This window comes from Zingiber officinale, chromosome 1B (genome assembly GCF_018446385.1).
Source record: "Zingiber officinale cultivar Zhangliang chromosome 1B, Zo_v1.1, whole genome shotgun sequence".
In the NCBI taxonomy this organism is placed as follows: domain Eukaryota; kingdom Viridiplantae; phylum Streptophyta; class Magnoliopsida; order Zingiberales; family Zingiberaceae; genus Zingiber; species Zingiber officinale.
In genome coordinates this window covers 117,441,921-117,454,325 of record NC_055986.1, presented here as the reverse complement: position 1 = coordinate 117,454,325, position 12,405 = coordinate 117,441,921, and positions in this window count along the sequence as shown.

Sequence of the window (12,405 nt, the reverse complement as noted above, 5' to 3'; positions counted from 1 at the left end):
CAAATATCAAGACTCAATCTTGAGTCAACTCAAGCTTAGTCAAACTAGTAAACCTTGACCTAGAGAAATTGCACCAATACTTTCCATATAATTGGCATCCAAGCGACAGTCATTGTCGTGCCTAGAAAAATCAGTAGACATTAGCAGTGTCATTCTTCTTTACTACAAATCATTCCAAAAGCTTCCTCCCCATAGCCTTCTTCTCTCTTCACAATTTGCTTACGAATGTATAATAACTCCTTAATCAAACTAGAGGCAAACGCTTTGCATTGCCATTGTAAAAAATCTACACCTTGAGGTAACAATGATGCCCTTAGTTCGGTAGTAGTTAAAGTTAAACTATATTGCTTTCATTATTATTTCTTTATAAAAAATAATACATAATGAGGATAAATGATCTTGTCCGGAAGCGGAGTAGATAGAAACGTCGGTGAGATGACTGGAATGTTGATGGGGGAGGGACTATCAGTTGGAAACCACGAATCTGTGCACACCACAAAGAGAGAACAGGAACGTTAGAGCGAGAACCAAGAAGGGGATCTGCGACGTAGACACTCTGACACTTAAGTCGGAACTAACTTAAAATAAGAAAGTAGATGAATATTAGAACAGTAATATATATGCGTGTGTGCACGTACCTGGCCAACTGAGAGGACCTCTTTTTATACTATCTCTCATAAACTCTGTAATAATGAGGCGGCAGAGAATGTTGGGTGTTAGAACATGTCGGGTGATGGAGGATGCACAACAGCTTTCCTCTAAGTAGAGGAAGGTTTCGTTGTGAGAATATATCAAAGTAATGGAATATTCTCTGACGAGTAGTCGTTAGTCTCTAATAGATTGTTGGGATTCTCTGACAATATTGTCTCCTAGAGAGGATCCAACCGGCTCTAGGGTTGATTGGATGTGTGCTGAGAGTTTTGTCAAATGAGAAGTAGGGAGCTAAGCTCCGTAGGTCCGACCGACCATTGGGTCGACCGACTGTAGATTGCGAGTCATACCTATGAGAAGTGGATAGCTGAGCCCTGTAGGTCTACCCGTGTTTATGCTGGGAGTGGTTCCCATGAGAAGTGGGGAGCTGAACCTCGTAGGTCTAGTCGGCTCTAGGGTCGTCCGGATTTATGTTGGGAGTTATTCCCATGAGACTACTACTTCACATTGACTTTAACCATCACATCACCTTATCTTTGACTACCATATCATCTTGACTATCGATTGTTGGTGCAACATCCCTCAGGTTAAGGTTGACCTGGTTGACCAAGCTTGAGTCTTGGTTTGGGTTTCAATGTTTGACAATACGAAATTTCGATGATATGGACAAGTACAGGTGCAGTTGTTCATTTGGGGAGATTGTATAGTGCAATTCCCCTCTGATCAGGGTCTGATCAGGTTGATTGAAGAAGAGTCAAGTAGGTCAAGGTTGACCGAATACTTGACTGGGAAGTCCTAACTGGGATGTTAGGCAGAAGGTGAAAATCCTAGTGAGTGAAGCTAGGTGAAAGTCCTAATGAGTGAAGCTAGGCAGAATTGAAGTCCTAGTGAGTGAAGTCAGGCAAAGGAGAATCCTAGTGAGTGAAGCTAGGTGAAAGTTCTGGTGAGTGAAGTCAGGCACGGGAGAAATCCAGATGGGTCAAGGTTGACCAGACATCTGGTGAAAAGTCCAAGTAGGTCAAAGGATTGACTGGATACTTGGTACGGAGAAATTCAGATGGGTCAAGGTTGACCAGACATCTGGTGAAAGTCCAAGTAGGTCAAAGAAGTGACCGGATACTTGGCATGATGAAGAAAAGTCCAAGTGGGTCTAAGAGGTTGACCGGACACTTGGTGAGGGAGTCCTAGCAGGTCAAGGGTGACCGGATGCTAGGCATGATGAACCAACAGGTCAAGGTTGACCAGATGTTGGTTTGGGAGGTTTGGGACTTGGTTTTGGACAAAAACTAGTAGCTGGATCGATCAGTCGATCGATTGTCTGGAGCCCAATCGATCGGCCGATCGATTGGTGTGTCCCTGCGACAAGCCTTCATCCCAATCGATCAGTGGATCGATTGGGAGGCAGTCGCGAGCACACAGTAGCCTTCTGGATCGATCAGTGGATCGATCCAGAGGTCCCAATCGATCAGTGGATCGATTGGGAAGGTGTTGTATGTCGCGATAAGCCTTGGATCGATCCACCGATCGATCCAGGCGAATTTCCAGAGCACAGAGGTGCTCTGGATCGATCCGTGGATCGATCCAAAGCCTCCCCGATCGATTGGGAGCAATCCAATCGATCGGGATCCGACCGTTGGCGCAGATAAAGGCCGTTGGCGTGCGTTTTCTTCAGTAGAACTCAAGACGATTCATCACCGATCCACAGCAGCTTCTCCACAGCGATCTTCCACTCTCAACGCCAGTTCTTGAAGGATCTTGGAGGTTCTTCCAAGTCAAGAGGCTTGACTACTACAAAAGAAGAAGCTAGGGTTAGGGCTTTTGTACTCAACTGTAAGCTTGTGCTTGTATTTCATTACCTTTCCCGTTCTTCTTGTATTGAGAGTCTTGTAGGGCTTCTCCGCCCTTGGTAGTAACCATAAAGGAGTGTTTTATTAGTAGAGGGTGCGTGAGTAGGTGTGGATCCTTGGACTAGTCACCTCTTGTGAGGTGGATACTAAGTAAACCATCCTTGTTAGCGTTGTGTGTTTTTGTTTCTTGTATTTCCGCTGCATATCTCTGAAGAAACAAGCAACGACGAGCACCTAGCACGCGAAGAGCTATTCACCCCCCCCCCCCTCTAGCTTCTTTTCGGTCTCAACAAGTGGTATCAGAGCGAGGTCGCTCTTCACCGGAATCATCGCCGGAAGGGGCAAACAAAACAAGCAAAGCTAGAGGGTGAAGAAGTTGGAGCAAATTCATCAAAGTCAAGAATTCAAGAAGCTCAACTTCAAGATGCAATTTCAAGATAGACTTAGATTTGACACGAGGGTGACTCCACCATTCACTTCAACAAATTTCAATTCTTGGAAATTAAGAATAAAAAATTTTCTTATGATGGAGATAGAGCAATGGTTTGCTCTAATGGAAGGATTTGAAGCTCCAAAGAACTCCAAGGGCAAAGCTCTCAAGAAAAGAAAATGGAGCTCGGAGCAAATTCAAAGGAGTGAGGCAAATGATAAAGTGACCAAGCTTTTGGTCAATTTATTGCCAAGCAACATTTTAGCTCAAATTGGAGAGTTTGAAGATGTCAAGGAGCTTTGGAGTAAATTGGCAAGAATTCATGAGATCCCCTCCACTGTACAAAATCAAGAAGAATCCAAAGAGGGTGACTCAATGGATCAAGACCAAGAAGAGGAGGACTCCAAGGTTGAGAGATGCTCAACCTCCGAAGAGGAGGTCCAAAAAGCTTCATCCTTAAAGGAGAGAAATCAAAAGAGCAAGGAAGGAGTATATTCTTTGTTTCATGTACAAGAGGATGAAGATGAAGAAGAAGGTGAAGCCTCCACCTCTAGGATTGAGGGGGAGCAATCTTCATTGACACCGGAACAAGAGCAAGAAGAATCCTCCACATCCGGGTCAAGAGAAGAAGAGGATGATGTAGCTTCCACCTCCACAAGTCAAGCAAAATCAAATGGAGGAGTATCATCTTCGGATCAAGAGGAAGCCTCCACATCCACATCACATGGAGAAGATGCCACCCCTACAAGCAAAGGTATAAATATTTCAATAAATAATAAAAATCATATCATATGTTTTGAATGTAGGGAACATGGGCATTACAAAAGTAAATGCCCTAAATTGGCCAAGAAGAAGGGCCAAGTGGCACAAAAGGGCAAGGAGAAGCCCAAGGAGACTGTCCCCGGAACAAAGAAGAGCAAGGAGCACATTGTATGCTTCTCGTTCAATAAAAGGGGCATTACCGAAGTCAATGTCCTAAGGGGAAGAAGGTGATCAAGGCTCAAGGAGGAAGCTCAAGTCAAGGGGGAGCCTCCAAGGTAAAAAGAAAGGTAACTTTTATTGAGCCTTCGCCTTTAAATCATGGTAAAAAGCATGATAGGTCTAACTTATATCATTTTAATGCTATTTACCATGAAAATAGGAAGCATGATAGCATTAAGGAAAAACATATAGCTTTTCATGCTAAAACTACCACACCTAGGGTTAGGAAGGTAGATGAAAATCTAGGCAAGAAAACTAAGGGTTTTAGTTATAGGCCTATAAATAAAAATGCTCATGGGTTTAATGAAAAACCAAAATCTAAGGATTTAATGGTAGAAAATCAAGTCTTGAGGTCAAGGCTTGATAAAATGGAAAAGACCCTAAAAAGGATGGAAAATATCCTAAAAGGGCAAAATGAGCATAGCCTAAGTCTAGGAGCACAAAAGTCATCCAATGACCATAGAGGTTTGGGATACAAACCCAAAGCTAAGAAGGATGTGCCCTCTTACCATAGGGTTCCATATAGCTATGGAACAAACCCTAGGTCTAGTGGTCAAGTCAAGAATACTAGGGAGGTCATCTCTAAGAGTATTTTTGCAACAAATGTGACTAAGACTTCTAAGAAGTCTAAGAAAGTCACAAACAATGTCACAAGGGAAGCAATCCCTAGGGTTGACCTAGAAAAGGTGACCAAGGCTTCTAAGAAGCCTAACAAGGTCACTAGGAAGGTATCTAGGAAAGTTATCCCTAGTGAATACCTAGAGCATCCAAGGAGCACCAATAAGTTTTGGGTTCCTAGGAGCATCTTCTCTACCCCATAGATGGGTTAAGGAGTGTCAACTCTAAGAAGAAGGGTAGTTAACCCAACTTTGAAGAAATTGACACTCAAGGAGCATTTTCAAGGTTATTATAAATCTTTGAAAATGAAAAGGATTTACATTTACTCTTTGGAAGAGTGAAATGTGCCAAATTTGAGAAGTATTGATTTTAATCTTAATTGGCACAATTTAGGAAACATAAGAAATACCAAGTTGGGACTTTGGTATTTTCTTAGTAATTTAAGGCAAAACTAAGCCTTAATTTAAAGTGCTACTCTTGTGGAAGAATGATATATGCCAACATTTGAGAAATATGCTTGATTTCAATTGGCATAAATTAATCAAGAGAATTAGAAATGCCAATTTAGGTTTTGGCATTTTCTTAAAGCACTTTTGGGCAATCTAAGGCTAATTTTAACTTAGCTAAGGTTTAAGAACACCTAGATAGGTAATCTAGGTATTTTATTTACAATAAACTTTGCTATGACTGTTTGCCCATTATATGTCATGACATCATGTTTAGTTTTGTATTTTGCACTCATCTGTTATCATGAAAAACACAAAAATATCATGTCATGTCATACATACATCATGTAGTTATAGAAATCTTTCTTTTGAAAGCTATTTCATTTTGATGTATGCCATAATATTATCATGCATTATGTTTATTTCCTTAAAATTTAAGGACAAATGTTTTTACCAACAAGTGGTATAAACAAATGACATTTATAAACAAGTGGAATCTGTTGGAACCCCAAGGTTGTTTTGGTGTGATCAACAAGTTAAGCTAGGTCCTGTTTGTTTTAACCTTGTGTCTAAGTGTGCAGGAGCTTAGGAACACAGGTAGTCGAGCGGAAGACGCGGCTAGCGAGAAGGATGGCAGTCCGAGGGACGAGGTGCTGTGGAAGAGTACACCGGTGGACGAGAAGGAAGCGTGCGGTGGTTCCGAGGGACGAAAGCCGGAGCGGAAGATTGCTCGGGGAGCAAGAGATGCAGCTAGCGAGAAGGACGGCACGCGATGCGTCCGAGGGACAAATACTGCGGATGAGTACGCCGGCGGACGAGAAGGGAACACGCAGTGATTCCGAGGGACGAGAAGCCGGAGGGAAGCTCGCTAGAGAAGACCGGAAGTTGGGTTCGGGTGAGCCCTTTTCCGGATGGCAGAGATCACCCAAGCGAGCGGATCCGGAGGAGAAGAACCGGACCGAGAAGGGACTGAACCAGAGAAGAGGTCCCGGACGAAAAAGTCAACACTGTTGACTTTGGGCTCCGGGGCGCCCGGAACCCTTCCGGGCGCCCAGACCCTGATTTTGACCAGGATCACGATTTACGCGATCTGAACGTTGGGGATAAAGTTTTATCCCCCCTAGGGCGCCCGGAACCCCTTCTAGGCGCCCCAACCAAGGCTATAAATATAGCATTGGTCCAGAAGCTTTTCATCATTTTCAGAAATTGTAACAACACTTGTGTGCTTTCATTGCTTTGATTAGCTTCTTTCTTTTTGTGCCTACACTGCTGTAACGAGGCTTCTCCGCCTGAAGGAGTTCTTAGTGCAACCATCTTCCTTGGATTAACAACCTCCCCGGTTGTAACCAAGTCAAATCCGATGCCTCGTTTTTATGCCTTATTTTCTGCTTAATCTATTTTTCAAGTGTTAGCTTAATTGTTCGAGAAAGGGTTGTGTTTTATTCAGGGCTATTCAACCCCCCTTCTAGCCGGCCCAACGGTCCTACAAGTGGTATCAAAGCCGAGGCGCTTCAGGAGGACTAATCGCCAAACGAAGCAACGCGATGGCCGGACCAAGCATCCACCCACCGAAATATGAAGGGGACTTCGCTACCTGGAAAAAACTGATGCAGGTATTTCTTACAACAGATATTGAATTATTTTTAACAATGAAATTTGGCTTTGAAGCTCCAGAGGACAAGGAAATAGATAAATGGACAATAAAGGAGCAGGCCGACTTCGTGGCGAACGGCAAAGCAGAGTACCATCTGCTAAGCGTTCTTCCGCCTCAAGAAGTCAACAGGATCGGTAAATACAACTCCGCAAAAGAACTTTGGGAGAAGTTCCTTGAGCTACACGAAGGGACGTCCGAAGCCAAGCTCGCTAGAAGAGATCTGCTTCGCAATTAGCTCACCAGCCTGCGACTTGGGGAAGACGAGACAGTCGCACATCTGCACTCAAGAATAAAAGAAATCATTACCTGACTCACGAATCTCGGAGAAAAGGTAAGTAATCGAGATTCGCTCAGGTACGCGTTAAATTCATTTCCGAGAAATTCAAAATGGGCATCATTAGTAGATGTTTTTTACATTTCTAAGGACTTAGAAAAAATTTCATTAGAAGATTTTTTTTCAACATTTGAAGTCCATGAATCAAGATGTACAGGAATGAAGGAGCCCAAGAACAACGTCGCCCTCAAAGCTTCGAGAGACGAACCTGAGTCGGAATCCTCTCTCGACGACGAGGAAATGGTAATGATGGTAAGAAGATTCAAGAAACTTTGTAAATCTAGATCTACTAACCATCCGCAGGGGAAGAAGAAAAGGACAATCCGCTGCTACCACTGCGACGAAGAAGGGCACGTCAAGGACAACTGCCACAAGCTGAAGAACAAAGACAAGGAGAAGGGTAAGAAGCCTATCCAGAAAAGAAAGGCCCTGAAGGCGACGTGGGACGATACGTCGTCCGAATAGGAAGTCGAAGCATTCTCCGGACTCGCACTGATGGCGAGTCATCAAGACGACGACTGCGATTCAAGCTCTTCTGAAATGAGCATCGAGAGCATCGATGAAGGGAGAGACACTTCGGAAGAAAGCAGCAGTTCAGGGGGAGAAACGGACAACGAGATCGAAAAGGTAAGTCAGGTACGATCTCTTCCTCCCGATAAAATGTTTAAGTTTGTTAAACTTTTAACAAAAGACTGCTGCAAATTAGAAAGTGAAAATAAAAATTTAAAAGTAATTCTAGCTAAGTCTTGTCCCTTAGAAGAATTAGATAAATTAAAATTAAAAAATGAAAAATTGGAATTAGAAAATCAAAATTTGAAAATTCAAATAGATAACTTAAAAAATTATGCATGTTCATCTAAAACCAATGTTAGAAGATATAATAATTTAAATTGGTACTTTAAATATCACCCGGGACAAATTAGGAACATTTCAAGAAAAAATGTCCCCAAAAAGTTTTTGGTTAATCCAGTAGGTTGGAACCTATATTGGGTTCCTAAATCATGCTTAAACTAAATTTTAAAATTAAAATTAGCGCTTTAAGTGAGAAAATTAAACAAAGAATTTCTTTATGAGGCTTTGTCAAGGAAGTGGTTGTTGCTCCAATAACCAAGAAGGCCTAGTGCCTCGCCACGACCTGGAAGCCAAAATATTGAAATAAATGTTTAATTAACTTACTAATGAAGCATTAATTAGTGCTTTAAAAAGGTTATTCAAAACATTTTATTTCAATTTTGAAATTTACTTACTTAGATTTTTTTTAATTGCCTAAGTCATTTGCTTTAAAAAAAATGTGCTTAAAAATTCTCAAAAATTCAAGTTAGAATTTTTTTAATTTTGTTACTTAGGATTTTTTATTAGAAAAATTGTCAAATCATTTTCTCCTAAGTTTTTTTTCTGAAACTTAGAATTTTTTTTAAATTTCTTAAAAACTTAAAACTTTTCTAGAAATATTTTTTTTAAGTCTTTAACCCTTAGGTTATTTTTTTTAAAACCTCATTTTTTTTGTGATCAAAGGGGGAGAAGGGAAAGTAAAGTCTAGGGGGAGGTAGATAGATTTAATTTTTTCTATCTTTTTGCACTTAAATTGTAATTTAAGTTAATTTACTTAATTCTATTTTATGTCTATTTTAACCCTAGCTTAACTTGGGTTGATCACACCAAAAAGGGGGAGATTGTTGGAACCCCAAGGTTGTTTTGGTGTGATCAACAAGTTAAGGTAGGTCCTGTTTGTTTTAACCTTGTGTCTAAGTGTGCAGGAGCTTAGGAACACAGGTAGTCGAGCGGAAGACGCAGCTAGCGAGAAGGATGGCAGTCCGAGGGACGAGGTGCTGCGGAAGAGTACACCGGCGGACGAGAAGGAAGCGTGCGGTGGTTCCGAGGGACGAAAGCCGGAGCGGAAGATTGCTCGGGGAGCAAGAGACGCAGCTAGCGAGAAGGACGGCACGCGATGCGTCCGAGGTACGAAGACTGCGGATGAGTACGCCGGCGGACGAGAAGGGAACACGCAGCGATTCCGAGGGACGAGAAGCCGGAGGGAAGCTCGCTCGAGAATACCGGAAGTTGGGTTCGGGTGAGCCCTTTTCCGGATGGCAGAGATCACCCAAGCGAGCGGATCCGGAGGAGAAGAACCGGACCGAGAAGGGACTGAACCAGAGAAGAGGTCCTGGACGAAAAAGTCAACACTATTGACTTTGGGCTCCGGGGCGCCCGGAACAGTCCGGGGCGCCCGGACCCTGATTTTGACCAGGATCGCGATTTACGCGATCTGAACATTGGGGATAAAGTTTTATCCCCCCCAGGGCGCCCGGAACTCCTTCCAGGCGCCCCGACCAAGGCTATAAATATAGCCTTGGTCCAGAAGCTTTTCATCATTTTCAGAAATTGTAACAACACTTGTGTGCTTCCATTGCTTTGATTAGCTTCTTTCTTTTTGTGCCTATACTGCTGTAACGAGGCTTCTCCACCTGAAGGAGTTCTTAGTGCAACCATCTTCCTTGGATTAATAACCTCCCCGGTTGTAACCAAGTCAAATCCGGTGCCTCGTTTTTATGCCTTATTTTCTGCTTAATCTATTTTTCAAGTGTTAGCTTAATTGTTCGAGAAATGGTTGTGTTTTATTCAGGGCTATTCAACCCCCCCTTCTAGCCGGCCTAACGGTCCTACAGAATCAACAAGTAACATCCTTGTTGGATGTTCACCACTCAAAATGCCTAGAAAGATATGCATGATCCCTAGATTAGGGCAAAATCAAAATTTACATCTCACAAAGACCTATAAGATGACTTGTATGTGTTTTGTGCACATTAGATACAAGTGAGATGTTAGGATGATGAACAAAACTCAATATGTTGATTTAGTGCATTCTTTTGAGTTTTAAATTCATCAAAACACATAGTTATGTGTGTTCCCATCATTGGGAAAGCTAGTGTACAAGTCATGTACATTAAGCCCAAGGAACATGATGGGATATTGGTTTTGAAAATATTTTTAAAATGATTTTGGAAAACCTTGGTGAAGGCTATCTTTTGATAGTAATCACCATTGAAAATAGTTAGTCACAAACTTGAAGAAAACACTAAAGTTTTTACAAGTTTTCAAGTTTGTGTCAATCTTTGAAAATAGGATGTATTTTCATAGAAAACTATTTTTCCTTGATAGTATATACCCTAAATAATGTCTACACAAATTTTCATAATTTTTGAATTTTTGTAGAATTTTCTAGGGGTTTCTGAAGTTGACTGAAATGAAATTTCAGCAACTATCAGAGCTCCAATCGATCGGGCGATCGATTGGAGTACCTCAATCGATCGGGCGATCGATTGAGGGAGGTTCTCCCGCGAGCAGAAGCTCGCTGGATCGATCAGCCGATCGATCCAGGAAGTCTGAATCGATCAGTAGATCGATTCAGACAGGTTCAATCGATTGAAACCCAACTCTAATCGATTGAAGTTGCTGATTTTGGCTGGGAAACCCTGATTTCAGCATGTTTGAACCATGATTAGTCTATGCAACCATTCCAAACCCTTAAAATACATTTGTATACATAAAAAGAGTGTTTTCATGTTGAAAACAAGGATGGATTGGTTAGGGAAGACTAAATTGAAGTTTAGGTTGAGGTTTGTTTTAAATTTTGAATATTTGAACCTCCAAAACTTCTAAAATTGAGTTTCCTAAAGTTTTAGGGATTCCAAGTCATTGTTGGTGCAATGACAGAAATTTACCACCATGTCTTTAGGGGGAGGGACTCTTTAAAGACATGAAAATTATTTTTCATGAACCTTGAAAGGTGGTTAACCTTCTTTTAAGAACATGCTCAAGGTTGAGCGTTTGAACCTTAATGGGGAGTGGATATCCTCATTGTACAAGTGGGTTTAAGTTGAAAATACTCAAGGATGGGCATTTGACTACATTGGGGGAGAATGTAGGGTTAAGAATAATGAAGGGTATGGGACTTTCATTATCGTGTTGATCATAACGAGTGAAGTTGTGAACAACGATGCGCAACTCTTCAGGGGGAGAGTTATCAACAAGTGAATTTGTTGATGTGTGCCCAAACATGGGGCATGGGTTGATGTGCGCCCAAAGATGAGGTTGATGTGTGCAAATAGGGGGAGAATGAAAGGACTTATGAAAGGGGGTAAGTTAGGCTTTTATTATCTAAGAGGGAGTTTGCCCTCTTAAGGGGAAAATGAAGAGCTTAACTTATGTGTTCATTACCTAGTGGCATGAAGAAATCTTAGGCTATGAGATTAGCCTAACTTACAGATTAGCCTAACTTACAGGTGGTATTGTAAGTGGAAGTGTTGGTATTGTCAAACATCAAAAAGGGGGAGATTGTTGGTGCAACATCCCTCAGGTCAAGGTTGACCTAGTTGACCAAGCTTGAGTCTTGGTTTGAGTTTCAATGTTTGATAATACGAAATTTCGATGATATGGACAAGTACAGGTGCAGTTGTTCATTTGGAGAGATTGTATGGTGTAATTCCCTTCTGATCAGGGTCTGATCAGGTTGATTGAAGAAGAGTCAAGTAGGTCAAGGTTGACCGGATACTTGACTGGGAAGTCCTAACTGGGATGTTAGGCAGAAGGTGAAAATCCTAGTGAGTGAAGCTAGGTGAAAGTCCTAATGAGTGAAGCTAGGCAGAATGGAAGTCCTGGTGAGTGAAGTCAGGCAAAGGAGAATCCTAGTGAGTGAAGTTAGGTGAAAGTTCTGGTGAGTGAAGTCAGGCACGGGAGAAGTCCAGATGGGTCAAGGTTGACCAGACATCTGGTGAAAAGTCCAAGTAGGTCAAAGAATTGACTGGATACTTGACACGGAGAAATCCAGATGGGTCAAGGTTGACCAGACATCTGGTGAAAGTCCAAGTAGGTCAAAGAAGTGACCGGATACTTGGCATGATGAAGAAAAGTCCAAGTGGGTCTAAGAGGTTGACCGGACACTTGGTGAGGGAGTCCTAACAGGTCAAGGGTGACCGGATGCTAGGCATGATGAACCAACAGGTCAAGGTTGACCAGATATTGGTTTGGGAGGTTTGAGACTTGGTTTTGGACTAAAACCAGTAGCCGGATCGATCAGCCGATCGATTGGCTGGAGCCCAATCGATCGGCCGATCGATTGGCTGGAGCCCAATCGATCGGCCGATCGATTGGTGTGTCCCTGCGACAAGCCTTCATCCCAATCGATCAGTGGATCGATTGGGAGGTAGTCGCGAGCACACAGTAGCCTTCTGGATCGATCAGTGGATCGATCCAGAGGTCCCAATCGATCAGTGGATCGATTGGGAAGGTGCTGTATGTCGCGATAAGACTTGGATCGATCCACCGATCGATCCAGGCGAATTTCCAGAGCACAGAGGCACTCTGGATCGATCCGTGGATCGATCCAAAGCCTCCCTGATCGATTAGGAGCAATCCAATCGATCGGGATTCGACCGTTGGCGCAG